The sequence below is a fragment of the Alexandromys fortis genome, unplaced genomic scaffold, assembly GCF_014885135.2.
Source record: "Alexandromys fortis isolate MF-2015 unplaced genomic scaffold, M_Fortis_MF-2015_v1.1 scaffold_80, whole genome shotgun sequence".
NCBI lineage: Eukaryota > Metazoa > Chordata > Mammalia > Rodentia > Cricetidae > Alexandromys > Alexandromys fortis.
In genome coordinates this window covers 3297521-3319134 of record NW_026068174.1, presented here as the reverse complement: position 1 = coordinate 3319134, position 21614 = coordinate 3297521, and the positions used below count along the sequence as shown (strand labels likewise).

Here is a 21614-nt window from a genome sequence, read left to right as displayed (position 1 = left end):
ATTCCGCCAGAACACTGGCTCCTCTAGGCTCCCGAGTCTGACCGATCCCCGAAGGGTTTGTCAGAGAGCAATAATACAAGGGAAGGGAACGCAGAGTGCCTCCATCGGCAGCCATGCCAGGGTATCCTTCTTTCTGCCTCTCTCATCCAGGCTCCGAAATAATGGGGATTACAAACGCCTGAAGCCTGAGCCCATCCCCTTTAGGACACGGTGCTTTCTGCCGTCCAGCCCTTCAAGAACCGTTGTTTTTGGGCACCTGTCCCTGAGCATCTGTCTGTCCTAACCAGGGATAGGGGTATTGGGAACCTCGGTGCCAGATACAGAAAAAGCGCTCAGACCCGCCGCAAGATTTAAAGCATGCTTTGGGTAGTGGAGCCAGAAAAGAGAAGATAGGAGAGTAGCCAATATCCAGAGCAGAAGTAGCACGATATTAAAGTCAAATGATTCCAAGCCTCCACCTGAAGATGGTTAGGAAACTCAACCTCGGTGGTTATTTGGCTTCTTCTCTATGGCCCGTGGAATCAATCCTCGGCCGACTTGTTTTGGCAGAAGCCTACAGATGGTCCACACCTGGCCCGGATTATGAACACTCGCGTGCGGACAGAGGGAGGAGAAAGGGAAACAGGTAATCTATCTGTATCGCAGCTTCTCGGTCTCACCTTTAAAGGAACCCAGCTTTTCAAGAGGTTCTCTCCCCGGGAACTACGCCGGGTACTTTAAATGTATCATCTCCTGGGTTTGCCACGAAGCCTCTCAAAGTCTGTCCCTGCCTAGGTTGCGGTTGAGGAGGCTGAGGCCCGTGGCAGGGCGCTGCACCGCGGCGGGGGCGCGGCCCGAGAGCCTGGCGGCCGGCAGGGGGCTCCCGGCGCCGGTCTTCGCGGGTGGAAGCGCAGGCAGCGGATCGGACCCGCCAGAGGAGGAAAAGAGAAAATTACTGGGGCTCGGGGGAAAGGAAGAGCTGTGTGACTGGGTGGAAGGCACTCGAGACTGTCGAGTCGGGCGTCTAGTGTCCAGATCCTCAGTCCGGGGCGACTCTGGAGGGGTACTTCCCCACCCCATTTCCCGCAGGGTCTTCCCGCCTGGGCTGCGAGCCGAAGCAGGCGGTCTCGGCCGGGGGCGGTGCCGGCGAGGGGCGGGCGGAAGGCGGGCTGGGGCGGAGCGCGGTCCGCTGGGCTCGAGGAGGCTGTGCTGGGCAGACGCTGGTCGTGTCGGTCCGCCGGGAGCCACGGAGCGTGCAGCCTTCCTGATGTGTCACCAGCACGTGGTGCCAGGTCGTGTCGAGAGAGCAAGCGAGAGAAACCCCGCAACTTTAGAGGGGCCCTGCTGCAGTGCACACGTCCTCCCTTGCGCGGCGGGGGGCCCGCGGCGGTCCCCCAGGTCCGGGAGCAGGTCGGGAGAGGCCGGCGGATCCTCGGCCAGGCGCGCGCCGAGCTACGGTAACAGCGGGGCGCGCGGGCCGGGCTGCGGCCACCGTGTGGGAAGAAGCGGCTTGGGTCCCGAGGCGCCGCAGTTCGGTCCCGCCTCGCCGGGTTGGGCGCAGGTAACCGGGCGGCGCGCCCCTGGGGCTTCGCGGGCACGGCGTGCGGGCGCTGGGAAGTTTCTTGGCGTGCAGCCGTCGCACTCGGGTGGATACGGGGCCGGGGGCGCACATCTCCCGCGTCCCCAGCACTGTTTTTCGGGCTGCGTGCACTGCGCGTCGTGTAACCCTTCGAGGGCTGGTTTCGGAGCCCATCGGCCGAGGCCGGGCGGGGCGGATGGCTTCTTTGCGGAACGGTCCTCGAGCCTCCGCGGTGCCAAGAACTAGCGGCGGGACTCAGCCCTGGACAGCCCATCGTGGCGCACGGCACCCCGAACTCCAAGGCGGACGGGAGCTGAGAGCTGGGTCTTTGCGGGCAAGATGAGGGTGTCAGTTCAACTGGCCTACAAAGTCCCAGTCCTCGGTCCCCAGGACCGGCATTTTCTCCATGTTCCTCGCCGGTTGAGGCCGGTCCCTTCTTGGCCCTCGTGCGCTCCGGCTGGGCCTCTAACTCGCAAGTCCACCTGAGTAGAAGGACTGTGAAGGCGCGTACCGCGGGTTGTCTGTGCGGTTTGGGGGAATCTGTGTTTCGGCAGAGAAAGAGCGACGCACTTGAAAGTGTGAGACAGCATCCTCCTGGCAGAGTGGGACCTTGCTGGGGTGACTTGGGGTCGGGGGAGAAAGGGCTTTTTTTCTTCTTGGATAAGCCTGCCTTGCTGTATGGTGCCAACCTTGAGCTTGGGGGTGGGGAAGATAGAGCCTGATTTCTAGACTTGCTCCTGGGAAAACAGCCTGGATGCTGAACCTCTCTGCCTCCCCAATCTTTGTCTTAAATGCTGGCTTTGTGGTCACATCTCTTTAAGTCTTTCACCCACTTTCACGTAACCGAATACCGACCACCATCAAGTTTTATGCTGGAAAAAAAAAGCCCCTTCTCCCTTAAGCTCTTTGCTTGTAAAACTTTGCTTATCTCCCCAACACACACACACACACACACACACACACACACACACACACACACACACGAAAAGCCCTGAAATCGCGGGTTCCTGAACTTGGCCCCTTTTGTCTTTATGTAATTGTGTGGCTGTCTGGCCAGCTTTGAAAAAACATTTAGGAGCATGCACTTAGGAGACTTGAACTCTGTGCATGAAGGGCAAGTTGATCAAATGGGGCATCTCTGGCCCCCTTCTTCTGGCACTGAAAAATTAGAGAGGTTTCTAGAAGCTTGGAGGCTGGAGAAGGAAGAAATCAGGTTGGCCTACCTCTTGGGCAGTTGTACAAGGACCGTATAAGAGGTATTATCCCCCCCCCCCACACACACACACACAGGCTCCTCACCCTTGTGGGCCACATGCAAAGTTGCCACGGTACAAATCCTACCCGAGCTGTTGTCCCTGTCCCTTGGTGGCACGTAGTAGTAGAAACAGGAGAGGGAGTCAGGTGTGGAGAGAAGTCTGGATTGGCCCGGTGAACTCCAGCGGCGATCATAGCCTGAGTTTTGTCCATGTAAGCTTTGTCCCCTCCGGGCTCTAGTTGGTGGAATGTGCTAGTACTCGAAATATGGATGAAAAGAGTTTCTTTGACCGTGGTGTAGATTTCCCAGCATCTTGGCAAATTCCGTTTGAGACAAAATTGTTTAGGGAGTGGAATTGACGGGCATTTCAACTGGAGGCCTTGTTCCTAATTAAGAAAAAATGCCCTCTTTGGGGGTGCTGATTCAGGGGGGAAAAAAGTTATCCTGCTGCACTGTTGCCTCTCCCAGCCCCCCCCCCCCAGCATAGGCATCGAAAAGTAAGTGAAATGGAAATCTCCATAGTATTTTGTGGTCCTAAACCATCCACGGAAGTGAGCTGGAGCCGTGGGATGCAGAAAAGCTTGCCCAGCTGGCTGCTTTGCACCCACCTTGGAGGGGACAGACTTTGGAATGTAGGGCATAAGTCAATTGGAAGTCAGTAGCCCGCCAGCATTGGTGGCCTCCAGGTCCTCATCAGGCTGTGGCTGGCCAGGTGTTAGGGATTTTTTAGGTAATTGTTTGGTCCTTCATTTCTTTGGGGGAAGTGAATGATTGATTTTTCCAGGGGTGGGGGTAGTTACTTTACAAAAAAAAAAAAAAAAAAAAGATTGACTGAACTAAGTACCAGGCTAGGCTAGCCTGTCCTCCAGCAGCCGATTTCTGCTTTTGATTTAAACAGATGCATTTAGCAAAAGCAAGTGATTGAGTTGAAGACTTTGCGATTCTGCTGTGTCTCTTGGCCCCAACACCACACCTGTTTCCATCCTTGGAGGATGGGTACCTCAAGGATTCTCAAGAGGAAGTGACTGGATGGTCAGGCTTGTTTGTGCTAGAACCTTCTTCAGGAAGCGGCTAAATGCAAGGTGGAAAGCTGATGGGAGGAGGATTTTAGCCAGACCCCCAGGGAGACCCATGCTGGACTCAGGTACTGCTTGCTGGGAGGAAACTTCATTCCCTCAACTCTTAAGTAAATTGCAACCCTGTGAATAATTAACCTCGCCCTTCTAGGGTTTTTTTTTTTTAATAAAATCCCAACTTATTAAAGATTAAAGATCAGTTTTTGCCTAGCAGGATAGGAATGATAAAAGATATATTGGGAGAAGCTAGTCCCCTGGTCTCTACCATCAAGTCTCCTGGTAACTTTGAAAGCTTTCATTTTGTGTTATTTTGTGTGTATGGGTGTTTTGTCTGCATGTCTGTCTGTGCCTCACATGCATGCCTGGTGCCCGAGGAGGCCAGAGGGAGTGACTGGAGTTACAGAGGGTTGTGAATGGCTTTGTGGGTGCTCAGAAGGAGCAGCCAGTGCTCATAGCTGCTCTGCCTTATCTCCAGCCCTGGAAGGTTCAGTATTTTGAAATACTCGGTGTGTTTCATTGTTGCCTTCTCTGCTGGCCTAGGGAGTTCTTCCTGGGCTTTCTTCACTGCCTCTTTGTCCAAAATTAAGCTGTCTGAATGCTCCAAGAGAGTGACATCCTACCCTCGCTCCTGTATCCCCTTTATCTAGCAACTGCTTGGCCCTTACTACTTCCTGGGCTTGATTCTCCTCCCAGGCTGCTCTGCTTTCCCCTGGAAGGCTGGGAAATATTTGGCTAGTTTCAGGACTTTCAAACAAAAGCTCCTAATCTGTGATAAGTCCTGAAAGAAAGTTGAAGCAGGAGGGAGGGATCATTTCAGTGTCCAAAGGCACCAAGACACATGGTAGACCTTGGGTGTGTTGGGTCTCCAGTTCTGATCCCTCTGTAGGCAGGGTGGCTTTGGCCAGATGGCTTGACTGTACTCCAGTTTCTCCTTGTGAATCAAGGGTTATGAGTCTTACTTTGGGAGGGTGTGGTGAGGCTTATATTTTAAAATGTGTACAGTGGCTGGCGCAACCTGGCTGCTCTCCCATGATTAATTCGTGTACGTGTACACACACACACACACACACACATGTTGTGAGGTCAGGCATGTTCATGGTGGTGTGGCCATATGCCCCACTTGTATTTTGAATCTCCCTGTTTATATCTCTTAGTTGAGAAGGGTGCAGCGTGGCTGGGACCTTCGGCTCTTGAGTCTGGCAGGTTCTTGTAGTGGCTGTTGCTTGCTGGCGCACGTGGCCCTGGGGAAGTTACTTGGTGTACTTAGGGAAGTACACCAGGAACAGTGGCTTCTTAAGCAAAATCTGCCTCAGAATTGGTCCTTTGCTTTTTAGAAAAATTTGGCATATTTTATTTATTTGTGTGTATATATGTACACACACACACACACACACACACACATAAAATCTTCTAACACATGGATCCCAGGGATCAAAATCAGATCACCAGGCTTGGCAGCGGGGACTTGACTCTTCCCAGCTCCCCTGTTGCTTTTTAGTGGCTACCCTCTATGTGCTGAGGACTGGACCATCTGTGAGAAAGCTGGCCTCTCCCCTCATTGCTCACTGGCTTTCCTGCCAGCCCTGAGAGCAGATGAGGGTAAGTGTGGCAGGAAGGGCCTCTCCCAGGGTCTCACAGCTGGCCTTTGTGGCGCAGCAGCCAATTCCCTGGCCTTCTGGGTGTAGCTCCCAGGTCGGGAGCCAGCAGCAAACTGGAGCCTATAGCGAGGAGGTGGGAGGTCTGAATTAGCCAGCCTAGACCTCAAAGGAACCCCGGCTTATAGATCTGGTCACTTTGCACTGTTCTGGGAGGCTTGAAGACTCCTCTATCTCTGACCCCAGCACAATTTATGAAAAGTCCCAGGGAAGACATCTCAGTTTCTCTGGTACCAGACTCTGGATTGGCTTGCTCACTGGCTCAATGGCAAGTTCAGCATACGCTATAGGGGAGTAAAATAGTTTGATACACGCACACACGCGCACACACACGCTCACACACACGCACACACATATAAACTGAGATAATCATCAGAGGGGGGAAATCAGAACTTCCTCCCTGTGGCACAGTAAAGCTTTTATTTAGAATTTAGAATTTCTAAGACATTAACCATTCTCTTCGGTGCTTCAGTCTCTAGCTGGCCCTTCACCGAACAGGCAGGCAGATGACTTCTCACCCACTGTGGGTGTGCCCTCCCTCCTTTTGGCACGCTCTGGGCAACTGGAGAATTTGGAAATCACTCTGCAGCCGGCCCCCTGGGTTGGCTGCCCAGGAGGACTGAGGAGACAAAGGTGTCCGGTGGAACCAGCTGTCCTGTGATTTCAGCACTGCTGCCCTGGGGCCTGAAAGTGCCTGCCCTGCCCAGTGGGAAGCGACTGAATACACTGTGCTCCCTTGTGAACTCGGCCTTCCAGAGTGGCCTGGCTGGGAGGTGCAGATGCTGGGGGTGGGTGGGGAGGTGGATATGATAGCCGGAGGGGTGTGGGAGGAATGTGGAGTGTGCAGCTTATGAAGCGTGGATCCCTCTAAGGGAGACTTGGTGGTGCAGGCTAACCCACTTCCTCTCTCTGGATCTCTGCCCTGGGGAGTGGGGTTCAAGGGCAAGCACTGGCTTCTCTTTCTTAGAGGCTAAAGTCAATCCCAGGCTTGCAAGCACATGCATAAGAAATAACCCTCTAGGGCTGGAAGATGGCTCAGTGGGCAAAAGCACTGCCGAGCGCACCTGACATCTGAGTTTTGTTTCCCTGAACTCACGGTAGAAGGAGAGAACGGACTCCTGAATGGTGTCCTCAGATCTCCACATGTGTGCTGTTTCATGGACACATCTGCATCTTACACACACGCATGCACACACAGGCACACACACACCAATAATAATAATACATTTTAAAAAACAACGCTCCATCTTTTCCCTCCTGTCCCTCTAAAAACAAAGAAAGGGCATGGTGCCCATGTCCTGGTAGCATCTCGCTTTCCAGAAGGCTGTCGGAGAATGTTCCCTTCTTCTGAAGACGGGACGGGAGAGACAGTGCTGATGACTTTAGCTTTGGAAGCTTGGTCACTGTAGACACGGCTGGATTGGGCTGGTAATGCTTCCTAAGACAATTTCCTGACCCCATCCAAGCTTATTTTGGGGCACTATGAAAAATGAACAGAAATGCCCGTGGGAAATGCCAGGCCCAAGGTGGAGGCTAGGACACATACTTTCCCCAACTGTTATCGGAGTTCCACCTCGGGCTTGTGGGGCCAGTGGACAAACTCCGGGGAGGTCAAGATAGGACAGCCTGAGACTGGCAAGCCTGCTTGCTGACTTGATTTCTGTAGAGAAAGCTCTAGAAGAAAAGCCCTTGCCAGGAGGCTTGTGTGAAACGGGGTAGGAGTGAAGACAGGCCCATTTTTCCAGAGGAGTCCTGTGATCACTATCGGAGCCTGCTGGAGGGGACAGGGTGATGGCTGACCCGTTACTACTGACCTTGCTGTCGCGGGCTTCAGTACATAGAGGCAGAAACAGATTTATGGGAAGAAAATGTGTCTTTGCTTTTTGGAAGGTTTTGTTTTTGTTTGAAACAGGGTCTCACTGTGTAAACTTAGCTGCCCTAGAGCTCACTACCACTCTTGGAAGTTTGAGATACGCAACAGATACGCGGAACTATGGACTTAAAGTATAAGCAGAGTTCAGAGCACCTGGCCAGACCTCTTCATATCTGGGAGAAGCCGTCACCTCTAGCTCCTACGTGATTGGCATGGAAGGGAAGCCCTCCCTCCTCAGAGCTCATGCATACCCACTCACTCACTCTTACACTCTCTTCCTGAATCTGGTGGCAGCTAGTGCTCATCTTTGGCCAGGTCTGAGGACGTGCGCACACGCTGACACACTAACCTTGGCCAGATTCTGAGTGTCGAAACATCTGGCAAACCATCCTCTCTCCACAGTGTGTCTTTTCCATAGAGACAGGCTTAGAGGGGGCAGAGCCGGGTGCTAGGACAAGGGTCTGGAATCCTAACTTGGATGGGAGGGTGGGAGTGGGGCAGGGGTCAGCCTCTGAAAATAGAAGGAGCTAGAAATTCGGCCTCCTCTTGCCAGGTTCTGAGTGGGGGAGGGGGCTGCTGCCAGCCTCCCCTGGCATTCTCCCTGTCTGTCCTCTTGGTGGATTTTGTTGTAATTAGACAAGTTGTGACAAATACCCCCTTGCTCTCTGGGCCGTAGACTTGTGAGGAGCCCTGCCTGGAAACCCAGCCTCATTCACTTGGAGCCATAATTAGGCAAGAGAACAGTTCATGGGCCTCTGATTCAATAAAGGCTCTTTTATGATGTTGGTTTTTCCCAGAAAAATAATACCACTTTGCTCCATTTATTGCATTTGATGTGTAATCATATTAGAGGCAGCCGGCCCAGGGGACCCAAGTTACGTATGTGGACTTTTTCCACTCACGTCTGTGAGTGTCTCCAGAAAGAAAGAAAAAAGTGACAGGGAACATTGTTGAATTTCTTTGAGGATTTTCTCTCTTGTCATTCAAAAGATGTTTTCTCCCTTCAGGGTGAGAGGTGGCCAAGGAAACCCAGAAAGTGAAACTGATGCGTCTGGCCCTGGGCACTACCACCACTCTGTGGCTCTGGGTTGTCCCGCGTGGCATATGATCCTCATGTTGCCCCCACACGGTCCGTATGTGCCCTATGGGCAACACGTGTGTGACAGAGGGCCGGAGAAGGTGCCCTCGTCCTTTCTGTAATGCCCTAATGAATCTCCACCCGACCACTCAGCTGCAGGCACCACCGCAGCAGGTGGCTGGGGCAGCTAGCCTTGACTAAATATAGCCCGAAGTTCCCCAGCAGTGCTGGGTTTATCAGCAGGTGTGCCAGGCCCCCGCTGATACTAACAGGACATCTATCCCAGGTGCATGGTGTTTGAAGGGTATGATCTCCTGTGTGCCGAACCCCTACTCGACCCCCCTACTCCACCCCTCACCCCTTCACACACACACACACACACACACACACACACACACACACACACACACGCGCGCCATCTCCTTTGTCATCTTGTCCCCAGAGCTGTTCTCGTGTTTCCCAATCAAGGAGTAAAATTACTCCCACAGATCTGGCCAGTGCCAGGGGGAGGGGGAAATCACCAATGGAATCAAGAGCTTCTTTCCCAATTTGGGGTTTAGAAATCTCAGGCGATGAGGAAATTGCTGGTGGTCATTCGTAGGAGTCGTCTTAAGAAAGAGGGCATGACATTTCAGAATGCTGAAACTGGGTTGCATTAGACAGAGAAGATTCATTTAATCCCAGAATGTCGGGTGAAGCCGTTCCCCCACAGTCTCTTCAGACATCCTATGGTGGAGAGAGCTCTGCATTTCCTAGGGATGGCTTGTCTGTGTGTAATAAGATCTGTTATAAGAAATATTCTTAATTTGGGCTGTCAAAATGGACAGCAGATAAAGATATTTGCTGCTAAGCCCTAGGACCTGAGTTCAGTCTCCAGGACCACATGGTGAAGGAGAGAACCAACTCCTGCAATTTATTTTTTGTCCTATAGGTGTGTGTGTGTGCACACTACACTAAGTTTAAAAAAAAGAATTCTTAATCTACTTTAAGATGATTTTTGGAAGTTTTACCATAGGCTTTCTGGATGCTTTTACTTTTGGAAGAAGTCCTGTTACATTTTATATTTTTTTTTATGTTTGTACCCCTCCCACCAAGGAATTATAATTAGAACGTCTGAAACCAGATTATCCAATTAGCAATTTTTTTTCTAATTAGCTTCCGGGAAGTTGTGATGAGATAAATCATTTTAGATTTCCAAATGGAACTTTGGCCAGAGGGAGGCTCTGAGGACGTACACAAGGGAAAACAAAAATGGGGTCTTTAAAGTCTGAGCTCCTACCCACTCCACTGCTCCCGATAAACCCACACCGCCATGCCTGCCCTCCGACAGTAGCAGTGACCAAAGGACAGTTGATTGTCCTTGTCCCCACAGAGTAAGGGAAACTGTTCATTCACAATTGCTCCCTACTCGTGATAGTGCGATTTTTCTCCTGTTCTCAGCAGTGTTAGCTGGTCTTTGGACAGAAAAGGCGTCTGGTGGTATGTAGTCGTTCAGTGTGTTGGTACTGAGTGTCCTGTGTTTGCTTTCTTGTGTCTACTTGCAGTAAAGGTCGTTGGGCCAGGGTCAAGAGCACTGCTCAGCCAAGGCCAGGGACGTGAAGTCAAGACACGGTGTCTGCACTTCCTAACTGTTGCTGCTGCAGGCCCACACCGTCTCCCAAATTCTGAACCCCACAGAACTTTGAAAACCCCAAGTTGCAGCTTTTGTAACTAAACCTTTGGGAAAACTCGACCCAAACTGACCTCAGACTAATAATCTGTATTTATCATGGGTGTATGAATATTCATAGGTCTCTGCAGAGGTGCTAGCACATTTGATTACAGCTGCTGTCCCACTGAGGTATTGCGTAATGTGTAGCCTAGGCGCCACGTTCCTTCTGAAAACCTGGCAGGTTCACAGCACATCTGGCCTGCGAGGCTGGGGTAAGAGATGGTGGCTCTTACCGTAGTGCCCACTTAACGAAGGCGACGGCAGCGATGTGTCCAGAGCTGGGGCAGAGAGTCTGGCTTTCTAGGCTTCCTTTCTGGCTGTCACAGGATCCAGCCAGCCCACAGGCCGGCTGCCCCAATAACCACACTTCTCCCAGTGTCGGTGGCTGGGCTCTGCTGCGTGCCTCTTCCAGCTGCTTCGTCACAGGCCCTGAGAGCAGACTCAGCAGACTTTGCTTACGTGTCTTCTGTATTTAGCCCAGGGCTTGGTATGTGTGAGCCACTGTGGCTCAGGGAAGCAGAAGCTTTTATTATTTTGTGAAAGTTCAAATTACAAATATTTGATGCCATGAGGGTTATCCATGTCTTATAACTAAAAAAGTCTCTGCCTTAACAGTAGTTCAGCTTATGATTTCTGAACCTTACAAGACATGTGGGGGATAGCGTATTTATTATGTGTCCATCTGTCTGTCTCTTCCAACTCAGGAAATTATATGTGGTAATGTAAGTAGGTATATATGACCACTAAGCTGCCTCATTCTGCCCAACCATAAGCATGTAGTAAAAATCTGCCCCTAGAAGTTTCTTTTTTAAAAAAAGGTTTACACACACACACACACACACACACACACACACACATATTCCTGCCTGTAAATGTGCCACGTATGTATTTTGCACCCATGGAGCACATCAAAGCCTCTGGAGCTGAAGTTCCAGGTTGTGAGCTGCCGTGTGGGTGCTAGGAACTAAACCTGGGTTCTCTAAGAGCAGCAAGTGCTCTTAACTGCTGAGCCATCTCTCCAGCCCTACCCTTAGAATTTTGACCTTTTCCTGGGCTAACAACGTGCAGTGTGATTCTCTGTCACAATGGTGGGTGGTGGCTGTGTGTTGCAGGTTCCAGCCAGCCCCATAATTTCAAAGAGGAAAGAGCCCGTCCTCTGCAGAGTGTAGTTGCTAAGCAAGGACGTCCAGTCGGTTAGGGATAGCGCACACATTTCATCTTCTGGTAGCCCAGCTTCTGATGGGTGATTGACGTGATCCCATGAGAGTTGAGGAACGGATCTAGTCTGTTCTGTGCTGTCACCTAACACCGTAGAGAGTGCATCAGTGAACGGGCACACCTATGTCCTAATAGCACTTTCTAGAAACAGCATCTGTCCGTAATGCACTCGCTGGTCTGGAAACATGAGTGACCTGCCTTCAGCTTGGGAGCAGATATGTGTATTTATATAGAAAGTACGTCTAGGCCCAGTTACAGCTGTGCTGAGGGGCACCTGGGTCTGCACCCTCTGGGCGCTGAGCTGTGCCCTCTGGTGTTCCAGCCATCGATCCACACAGGCCAGGCAGCACTGCAGCTGGGGGAGCCGAGGAGGAGCCAAGGCTCTGAAAGTGAGCGTTCTTACCAAAAGAATTTCTGGCAGAGAGATTGGTTATTGTAAAGCCAGCGGCTCTGATAGATGGCTTTTAGATCTCCTGGCTTGTTCATCAGAGGCCAGAAAGGCCAAAAAAGCTTTTCACTGCAGCCCAGGATGAGATCCAGCAGGGCCTGTGGCCTGCCGTCCTGCTTCACAGCCTGCTGGCCTGGGACTGACTCATTAGGGTAGTTGGATGGGGGACCAAACCCTGCAGGCAACTAGCCCCTGACCTGCAAAGCTGCAAAGCTGGCCTCTGTAGGGCCGCCCTTGCCCCAGTGGCTTCTCTCTGTAGGACAGGTTCCCATCACTCCCTGGACCACTTTCCAGCCAGGGTGGGGCTGCTGCATAGCTTTCCTTCTACACTGCATTTCAAACAAGGGCTGATATTGAGTTGGCTTTTCTTTCCCTTCTATCATGGTTTTGTGGGTGACTGGATATTTTAGGGATTCTGTTTGATGAGAACTAACTCCTCTTTCCAGCTCCCTGGTAAGCCTTGGTGGGTCATCAGCCTCAGAAGAAAGGCATGGGCCAACTCAGGAGTGAGGACTCTGGGAAGTGCCTCTGGGCTGGGTGGCCAGGGTTTGGTAGTGGCAAGGCCAGGCCTAGAGTTATCACCTACAATAGCAGGGAGGTGTTCCCCTGACCACTGCCAGGGGTCAGACTCTGCCTCAGTTTTGAGTGCCAAGAATTGCGGGGGAGACTGTTGCCAATGGGGGTTCCAGCATCCTCATGAGATAGTGATGAAGGTGCTTCTGGGGACCGTTTTTCAGATGAGGTGGACCAGTGGGATGAGTAGCAGGGCACTGGAGCAGAAGATTCTAGCCTAGGAATGGGCTGAGGTCAAGAAAGATTACCCAGAAAAGGTGAGGCACAGAGCAGGGAGGATGGTGGTGATGGCTAGTCTTGACTGAACTATTTCGGTGAGTGCGCCATTCTGAGCCCTTGACACAGTGTCTTTTTTTATGGCAGGGGTGGGGGGCATCTTAGCAGACAAAGCACGGCATGGCCGTGTCCAGACATGTAGATGGCTTGGTTCCTAGTGCCTGGGAACCATTTGTGTTTTTGGTTTACTAATGGAGTGTATGCTGTGATCCTGGTGGGAGCAGGAAGCGCTGGGTGGGTGTTAGGTACAGTTAGGCGAGACAGGAGCTGGGCTTGCTTCTCTCTGAGCAGGGAAGGGACCTGGAGCATGGGGAGGAAGGAAGGTACATTGTCAATGCTAGGGCATAAGAGGGCACACCTGACCCCTATCCCTAGTCCTCTTAGAGAGCAAGAGTCCTCACAGTTCCACCCAGCCCTTGGCAGAGTGGAGTGTACTGGTTGAGTCTGCTATCTCTTTGTCTACTTTATAAGACAATGTGAGGTAAGGCAATGTGAGGTTAGAAAGAACCAAAGTAAAGTTTATTATTGACATACAAAAGACAGCCAGGCATAACATAGTTGCAGTCACACATTGAGGACGTTGTGGCCTCGGGGCTCTGTCTTCCTTATGGACACATGTATCACCATCGTGGACCATAGTGTTCTGAGAGGAGAGTGTCTTGTATACTAGACAGAGCTCATGGACCCACAGAACTTAGCTGGATGAGGGAGACTCCCAGTGGCCAGTTGGCCAGATTCTAACCTTGCTAGGAACCAGGGTAGAATGACGGCACCAGGAAAAGACCAGGCTCTGTGGAGTGAGATCTGATTGGGCCTTCCAGGTTTACACCCTGGTGCTGGGAATTAACCCTCTGTTGCCAGGTGGCTCACCTGGGCCTGAAACAGGAGAAACCATCTCATTAAAGAGTATCCTAAACAAGACCCTGATTCTGGAAGATTTTAAAATTTTATTCTATGATATGTATGGTGGAAGAGAGAGTGTACATGTGCTTGTGTGCACGTGCACACACACACGCACTTGTGGAAGGCAGAAGACAGTTTCCAGTCCAGTATTCTCTCCTTCCACCGTGGGTTCTAGGTCTTGAGTTTGGGTCACCAGGCTTGTGTTCCCCATGTGTTTACCCATCTCACTGGCCCTGGAAGGTGTGTTGTTTTCCTATGAGGGAAGGAAAAATAGTTACTGGCTTTTTCCTTTTGCCACTTTCTGCCACCCTTTCAAAGCATACAGTTCCCCTGCTGAGTCAGTTTGATGGTTTAAGCCTAAAAACAAGTAGAACATTCCAGAGGGGTCTGTCTTTGCCTACTGTTTTGGTAGAAAGGCGTAGGGTAGATTCACCTTCATGCATGGGCCCACCTGAAGCTCTGGACTGTAAAAGGTAGGACAGGGTGCAACCGAGAAGCCAGAGGGCCAGCCGGCACGCCCCCCCCCCCCATCCCCTCAGAGTCATGGACAGCTGTGTCTTGTGGTACGCCTTCACTGGCAGTCCTGAGTTCAGTCACAGAGACGTCATCTTGCTCTTTCCAGATCGTGTGCATGCCTGGTGGCAAGAAGGATCCCTCGGGACTGGTGTTACAGGTGTCTGTGGGACATCTGACTTGTTACGTGGGTGCTGGGCTCTGAACTCCAGTCCTCATGATTGTACAGCAAGCACTGCTCACCGCTGAGTCATTATCCAGCTGCTGGTTTGGGGGTTCCATTTTTATTTATTTTGGTTTTTCAAGACAGGGTTTCTCCGTGTAGCTTTGGAGCCTGTCCTGGAACTCACTCTGTAGACCAGGCTGGCCTTGAGCTCACAGAGTGTTGGGATTAAAGGCATGTGCCGCCATCTCCCAGCTAGTGGGTTCTACTTTAAACACAGGGTCTCATGTAGCCCAGGTTCTGTCCGGCTCACTGTGTAGTCAAGCCTAACCTGGAACTCTTGCTGCACCTGCACCTCCTTGCCTGGCTTGTCGTCTTTGGGTTGCTTTGTAATGGAAGCGTCATGGTGGTGATAGTTCCTTTACCCTCTTTCCAGGGTACCCCAGGTCAGAAGGCCATTAGAGGAGCAGGGTGGAGCCCAGCTGCTGTTCCTGTCCCACAGCACTGGCTCCAGACTTCCTGGGCTGGTTTTCTTCTCACCTGAATCAGGGCTGGCCTCAGGGCTGGCCTCAGAAGAGTCCTGTCCTGAAGAGGCTAGAGGCCCCTCTCCCCGGGTCCTATCAGACCTGAGACCAGTTGCAGAAGATCGGATCCATGACATGTCCCTCCCACCCCCCCAACCCCCGCCCCGTGAGAGTCACCTTCCTTAGTTCAAATCCTTGGATCCCTGTGGCAGACTGCATCAATTGGGTTCTGGAGTGATTGACTGGGGGACAGTGGGCTAGGGTTGGGTAAGGGACCGATGTCTCTTCCGCTCCTCACCTGGGCCAGCTGGATGACCGACCACCTTACTTGGCGTGTGTTCAAGGACAGCAAGAAAAATGAGGGACTTTCAGGGGCAGCTGTGTTTTCTGACTCAGTCATAATGCCCCTAAAAATCCTTATTGTTCTTGCAGTGTGCATCAGACAGCTGTGGGGGTCACCAGCCCAGCCCTCGCCCACCTGGCCTAGGACGGAAGGAACTTCCTGTTAGCTTGGAATGTATCCCCCAAATGAGGAGGAATGGACACATGCTGGTTGTTGAAACAGTTAATGTGGCTGACACATTAATTTACATACATGTTCACTTTTTGGGGGGTGGCACGGGGGTGGGAGGGCTGGGGACCATTCCTGGGTTCTCCCTGTTTCAGACAAGGTAAAGGTTGTTGGGGAAAGGCATGGTTGTCTTACAGGATCCCCCCCCCTGTTTCCTGAGAGTGGGGGCAGGTACCTGGGCAGGAACTTGCATTCTTTTTAGGCCTTGAGTGAAGAGAGTCTAAGAGCCGGTGGCTGTGTTGATCGTGGATATTCTCTATTCCTGTTACTGCGGCAGCCACCTACCTCCGTGTTCAGCTGGTGCTTCCACCTTTTCCAACCCAACCCTACATATATTTTGACTTGGGGGCCTATGGGTATGGGATGGGGGGCTTCAAAGTAGCATGCGTGCCTTTAACCCATTCATTCTTTTTTTTTTTTTTTTTTTTTGAAACAGTGTAGCCAAGATTGGCCTTGAACTCTGATCCTTCTGCCTCCACCTCCCAAGTACTAAGATTGTAGATGCTGAAGCTACGACTCTGGGCCTTTCCAACAGGAGCCGTTTTGTGACATGCTCCTCTTCCCTACCACTAGCATGCCACAGCGATGTCACCAAGACTCAAAGCAACAGTCTTGTGTGCCTGCTGAGGCTGGGCTGGTGGCTTGTCCTCGGATGGACAGGTGACTGAGGAGTAAGCATCGCGGGGCCTGCCACAACAAGCCACCCCAGATCTTAAGGACCTCACATCAGCAGCAGACAGTCATCTTCAGAATGTCTTCAGGTCCCCAGGAGCCAGCTTGGAAGCATTCGTCATCGTCAAGATGGTATCGGTTCTTGGCTTATGCTGCCCACCACGACTGTGCCGCCTGCCCTGGGTCTGTGGGCTTTGTGCCCCCAGCTCTGCAAGAGACTGCTGGTGTCTCACCGGGTAAAGGTTAGACAGGATTTACTCTTGCTGCGGGAAGGTGAGTGAGGCTTTGGTGGACTGAGACTCTGACACTCGGGACGGACAAGGGCGACAGCTGTTCCGTCAGCTCTAACAGCTTTGCTGGCTCCTACTAACTTCAGTCTCCACCTCCCCTAGAGCCTCTTTACTCGTGCTGGTCCCTGCCCCAAACCTTGTTCCTTCCCATGGTCCTCATTCTTTACCAAAGCGTTTGCACAGTACAGGGCTGGGGAGTTGGCTCAGTCAGTAAAGTGCTTGTCACAAGTTCCATTCTGGACATCACTCACCTGTGATCTCAGGTGGCAAGGCAGGGATGGCTCTGTGGGACTGGCCACCCACCCAGTTCAGCCAAATGCAGGTTCAGTGAGAAACCCCGTCTAAGAGTAAGGTATAGAGCGATTATTGAGGAAGGCATCTTGAGGTGGACCTCTGACCTCCACACAAACACAAACATACAAGACTGGGTCTCACTATGTAGACCAGGCTGGCCTCCAACTCACAGAGATCCCACCTGCCTCTCCCTCCCAAGTGCTTTCAAATACCGTAGAGTATTTGAAAATATGAGAATTGCTCTCGAATGCTGTCGAGCATCAGAGGGAGGAACGAGGCTCATAAATGCCCGTACCTGAATTGTCTGTCTTGAGCCGTGCCTGCACACTTTCCTTCTGGCCTCTCCGCATTAACAGAATGGGGACTTTCATTTGTGGGAGAGGGGCACGTGGGGAGGGGCACATGCCAAGGGGCACACATGGGGGCCAAAGGACTACCAGGGATAAACTTAGGCCTTCAGGTTTGTTGGCAAGGGCCTTTACTTGCTGAGCCATCTTGCTGGCACCTTTTGAAAATGTATTACTGTGTTCTCCTACCTTTGTATGGGTCCCCGGGAATGAACTCGGGTTTGTCAGCCTTAGTAGGGAAGCACCTTTACCCACTGAGCCAGAGGGGGACTTTTAATGGGAGCCAGGCCTCTCACCCAGGGAGCCACAGGCTGTGCCCCTGGAAGCCTGGATTTCTCTCCCCATCCCCCAAGGAGGATATGGATATTTCTGGCCAGGAACTCAGAGATCTTGCAGTCTTGCTGAAGGGAGCTTGAGGGGAGGTCCTCAGTGAGGATGTCCTTGAATCACTCACATAAGGCAGGGGTTCTCGACCTTCCCTATGCTGTAACCCTTTAAATACAGCTCTCCATGTTGTGGTGACCTCCAACCTAAAATCGTTTTGTTGCTACTGCTATGAGTTGTAATGTAAATACACAGGGTATCTGATATGTGACCCCCCCAAAGGGGTTGCGACCCCCAGGTTGAGAACGGCTGACTTAAGGAGTGTGAAAGGCCGTGACTGGGTGTCTGTTGACGCCAACTAGATCAGAGTTGGAGGGATCAAGAGGAGCCTGGGGTGGGCGCCTTGACTTGCTATTGACTTTTTCTTGCCTACCTTTGTGTGTTGTCTAGCAGCCGGAAGGAACCATCAGGCTACAGGCCCGCCAGAGGCGATGAAAGACGTTCCCTCCAACTCTGCCTGGAGAACCCCTTGGAGGGTTGAACCATTTGCCTCTGGCAGACGAAGGTGATCAGGGTACTTACTGAGGGCACAGCAAGGAAATGGGAGAGCCGGGATTCACATCTGCAGTTCTGACTCCAAGATCAGCGACATTTCTGTAATAATCACGGTGAGATTCGTTATGAGCATATAAAAAACCTAATACATCTTTAATATGCATGTGTTTGACTATATGTATGTGTGTGTAGCGTGTGCATGCTGGTGCCCACAGAGGCCAGAGGAGATGGTCAAGTCCCTGGGAACTAGAGTTACAGGTGATTGTAGGCTGCCCAGCATGGGTGCAGGGACCTGAACACTTCTCCAGCCCCCTAGTGTAATACCGAATAGCAACTTCTTGACCATGCTGTCCAGAGGTGGGTGGGAGCGGGTGTCTTCACCCACAGGAAGGTAGGCCCCTTCCACTAGCTTCTAGATGGCGAGTGTCCACTGCCTGGATCCTCAGTTGCTATTTGGTCTGTCATGCTGCCACCAATCCAAGCTCTAGATAGGGCATAGTTGGGTCCCTTTGACAGCAGGAACAGTCTTCTGCTGGCTGGATGACAGTGCAAGACTTTTGCCTGCCGCTTCTCTGCTTAGAGACAACCAGGAAGGAACATAGTCACGCTCGGGGCTTGCACAGAGGGAAAGCCCCTGCTGCTGGGGTGTCGTGGTCTTTGGCAGACTGTCCCTCCTTCCCTTCCAGAAGCACAGCCTGAGGACTAGCTGTTTTGGCCGTCAGTACAATGAGCTGACCATGGTGCATTGTTAGCTCCAGGAAGTGGCTAGCTATTTTCCAGCAGGTCTGCAGAGCCGGACAGCCAGCCTGCCTTGGAATTGGCGGATGGGAATCGAGAACACTGCTTTCCTGGAGCCCCTGGGCTCTGGGCCAGGCCCTCAGGCTTCCTTTGGACGAGGGACCCCCCCCCCAAGTGAGGGGGCAAGCCATTCTTGCCCAGCTTGGCACAGGCCCTCTTCCCTCCTCTGTCTGCCTCATGCCCTTCTCTCTACCCAACTCTCTTTGCTGTAGAGTGCAGGTCCTGGGGTCTGAAGGGCAGCCTTGGGAAGGCTTGTGTCCTGTCTGGGTTTGTTGCCTATTTAATAGCTGTAGGAGTGCTCTGTATACCGTGATACTGTTTTGTGTACAGATTTGACTCGGTTGCTGCCTGTCTTTTCCCTTCCAGGAGGACACTTTAGCCGGGAATGCTGGTCCCTTTGAGGGTAGTTACACTGCCGGACACTGAAGTGACATTTGGGTCTTCACATGGTAGATGATGTCTTATGCCGTTGATTCTGCAAGATGATCTTTCCTGACAGTTTCTTCTCTGGCCTCTGGCCCCGGCTGAACCCAGGGCTGGTGGCCCTGAATTGAGTTGCAGTCCTTGTCTCTGCCCTGCGTTCTCTGAGCTTTGGGTCACTGGAACCTTCCCATTGGAGCTTCAAGTTCAGACTCCCGCAGCTGCAGGGCTCTTCCTTAGGCCCCTGGCTTCTGCACAGCTTCCCCCATGCCCTGCCATGTCTTGGGGGCAGGCACCCAGCAACTTTCTGGTTTGCCTAAGTGCTGGAGAAGCAATACTACCCGGTCACCCGATTTTTAGAATTTATTTTTTTTAGTCCTGGAGGTTGAACTATGGGCTTTAGACATGCTAGACAAGTGTTCTACCACTGAGCTATATGTCCAGCCCTTTTTTGATTTGAGACAGAATCTTAGGTTGTCCAGCCTGGGCTTGAACTCAGTCCTTTTACCTGTATCTCCAGAGCGCCGGCATTATAGCTGAGTACCACCGTGCCCACCTGGCTTTCCTGTTTTGACTCCTGTGTCAGGAAAGCAACCCTGGCTGGAGGTGGGGTCCATTCCTGATGACTTGGCCATGGTAGAGCTGTCTAGACATAGGAATGGGTGATGGCATGGTACAATGGTAGGCAGAGGGACGGGTAGCTGTCGGTTTTTCATGGACCTTGTTTCTATTGGTATATTGTTCCTTCAAAGGTCACGCTTTACTCTGTATCATCAGGATTCAGGTAGGGCCAGCTCCCCCCACCCCCAGCTCTAGAAGTAGACATGTGTTCCAGGCCTGGGTAAAGACTGCAGAATTGTTTCTTGTCCTGACCCCCATTCATGGGACTTCAGCTGTATCTTTTCATAGGGGTTGTTAAGATGTCAGTTTGGAATTACTGGTGGCCAACTTAGGCAACTGAGGATGAAACCAATAAAGAAGAAAAAAACCACAGGTTATGCTGTGGGGACTTGTTCCTTGCTACCCTGGATCAAGCCATGCCTGAAGCCAACATTTGGACTACCCTGATTATATAAACCTATGGATTTGTTTTTTTCCTCCAAAACAAACCCATCTTGGGTTTTGTTACAGAAAGCTTCCTAGTTCAGGCAATGGTTTCCGCCCTTCCTTCCTCTCAGAACAGCATCGCTGAGATGTTCTTTAAATGCAGCAGAACTCACCAGCTGTGAGTGGACCATTCCCAGTCTCTTCAGGAACATACACCTTTGTAACTGTCACCATCAGACTGAACTATTACTTGGGAAGCTCTGTTGATCCATCTCCTTGATGGTCAGTCCTCCAGCCTTCGCCCACCGCCAACCTGTTTTTTCTAGCGATTCTTGTCTTTTCTGGGTCGTCCCATGGTGTATATCATGTGTCTAGTTTCCCTTAGTGTGTTTCCATGGTTCATTTCTCCATGCGCATCAGGGTCCATCCACTCCGTTGTAGGCCGGGTGCCATCATGCCCTGTGGGTCCACTACCATTTGTTTATGCATCTGGCATACAAAGACTGTCCTCAGATTTTGGTTGATACGAATAAAGCTGTTTTGCATCTTCAGATATCATATCTTGGGTGTATGTTTGCATGTGGACAGCAGGCTCACTCTCCAGTTGAGGATGGGTTTGTGACGGTCTACAGACTTTGTCTAAGGTCACCTAACTGTCACAGGGAACCTAGGGAGGGGATGTGTGATGCAGTCGAAGGGCCTAAGTGCTGGGTGTGCTTAAAGGGGTTCAGGACCACATGGGGGAGCAGCCCATAGTCTCTTGGTACCCAACCACATGGCTGCCAGGAGGAACTGCCAGGTGAGCTGTAGCCCCGGTCTTACCTGTCACTGGGCAGCTCTGTGATTCATAGTCTCACGTGAATCCCAGGTTCCGGGAATGAGAGGTGAACTCTGATTGGACGAATACCCAGAGCCAGAATCACCTCCACGATTCTGCCCTCCACGTGGATTCACGGAGCTTCACCCGAGCTGCACCCCCAACTCCACTCCACGCCACAGGAGAGAGATTTGTGCCACTGTTATTCCAGCCACAGACCCAAAACCCTTTTTCTTTCTGGCTGACCTCAACAGATCATGGGTTCCTCCTGGACATCTAGAGGTCAGGCTGATCATTCCAGCTTTGACCCTCCCTCCTAGCTGCCACAGCCACCACTCTTCTGGTCTCTGCCTAACTAATCCCTGGGAGTTAAGGAGGCTGTGTCCCCTACCTGTGAACTCGCTGGAGAACCTTCTGTGAGATCCTTGTGTCCAACGGTGCCAAAAGTAAAGACTTTCAGGGTTGTTTGTTTGTGACAAGGTCTCACTATGTAGCTCTGGTGGGTCTGGAACTCACTACATAGACTAGGCTGGCTTTGAACTCACAGAGATCCTGCTACCTCTGCCTCCTGAGTGCTACTATTAAAGAATTCACCACCAGGCCCCGCTGACCTTTCAGTTTTGGGAGCCAGTTTGTCTTCACTTGAGCTAGCCGG

The 21614-nt window shown here is 51.8% G+C and overlaps 1 long non-coding RNA gene across 2 annotated transcripts; it reads left to right on the top strand.

The window, feature by feature from the left end:
• Window positions 1-1546: 1546 nt before the first annotated feature.
• LOC126492345 (uncharacterized) lies at window positions 1547-20693 on the top strand. Of its 2 annotated transcripts, XR_007589567.1 has the most exons (3): window positions 1554-4168; window positions 15257-17990; window positions 19042-20693. It is a non-coding gene; the product is annotated as an uncharacterized lncRNA (long non-coding RNA). The 2 variants fall into 2 exon arrangements; XR_007589566.1 differs by having other exon boundaries at window positions 1547-17990.
• Window positions 20694-21614: the final 921 nt, after the last annotated feature.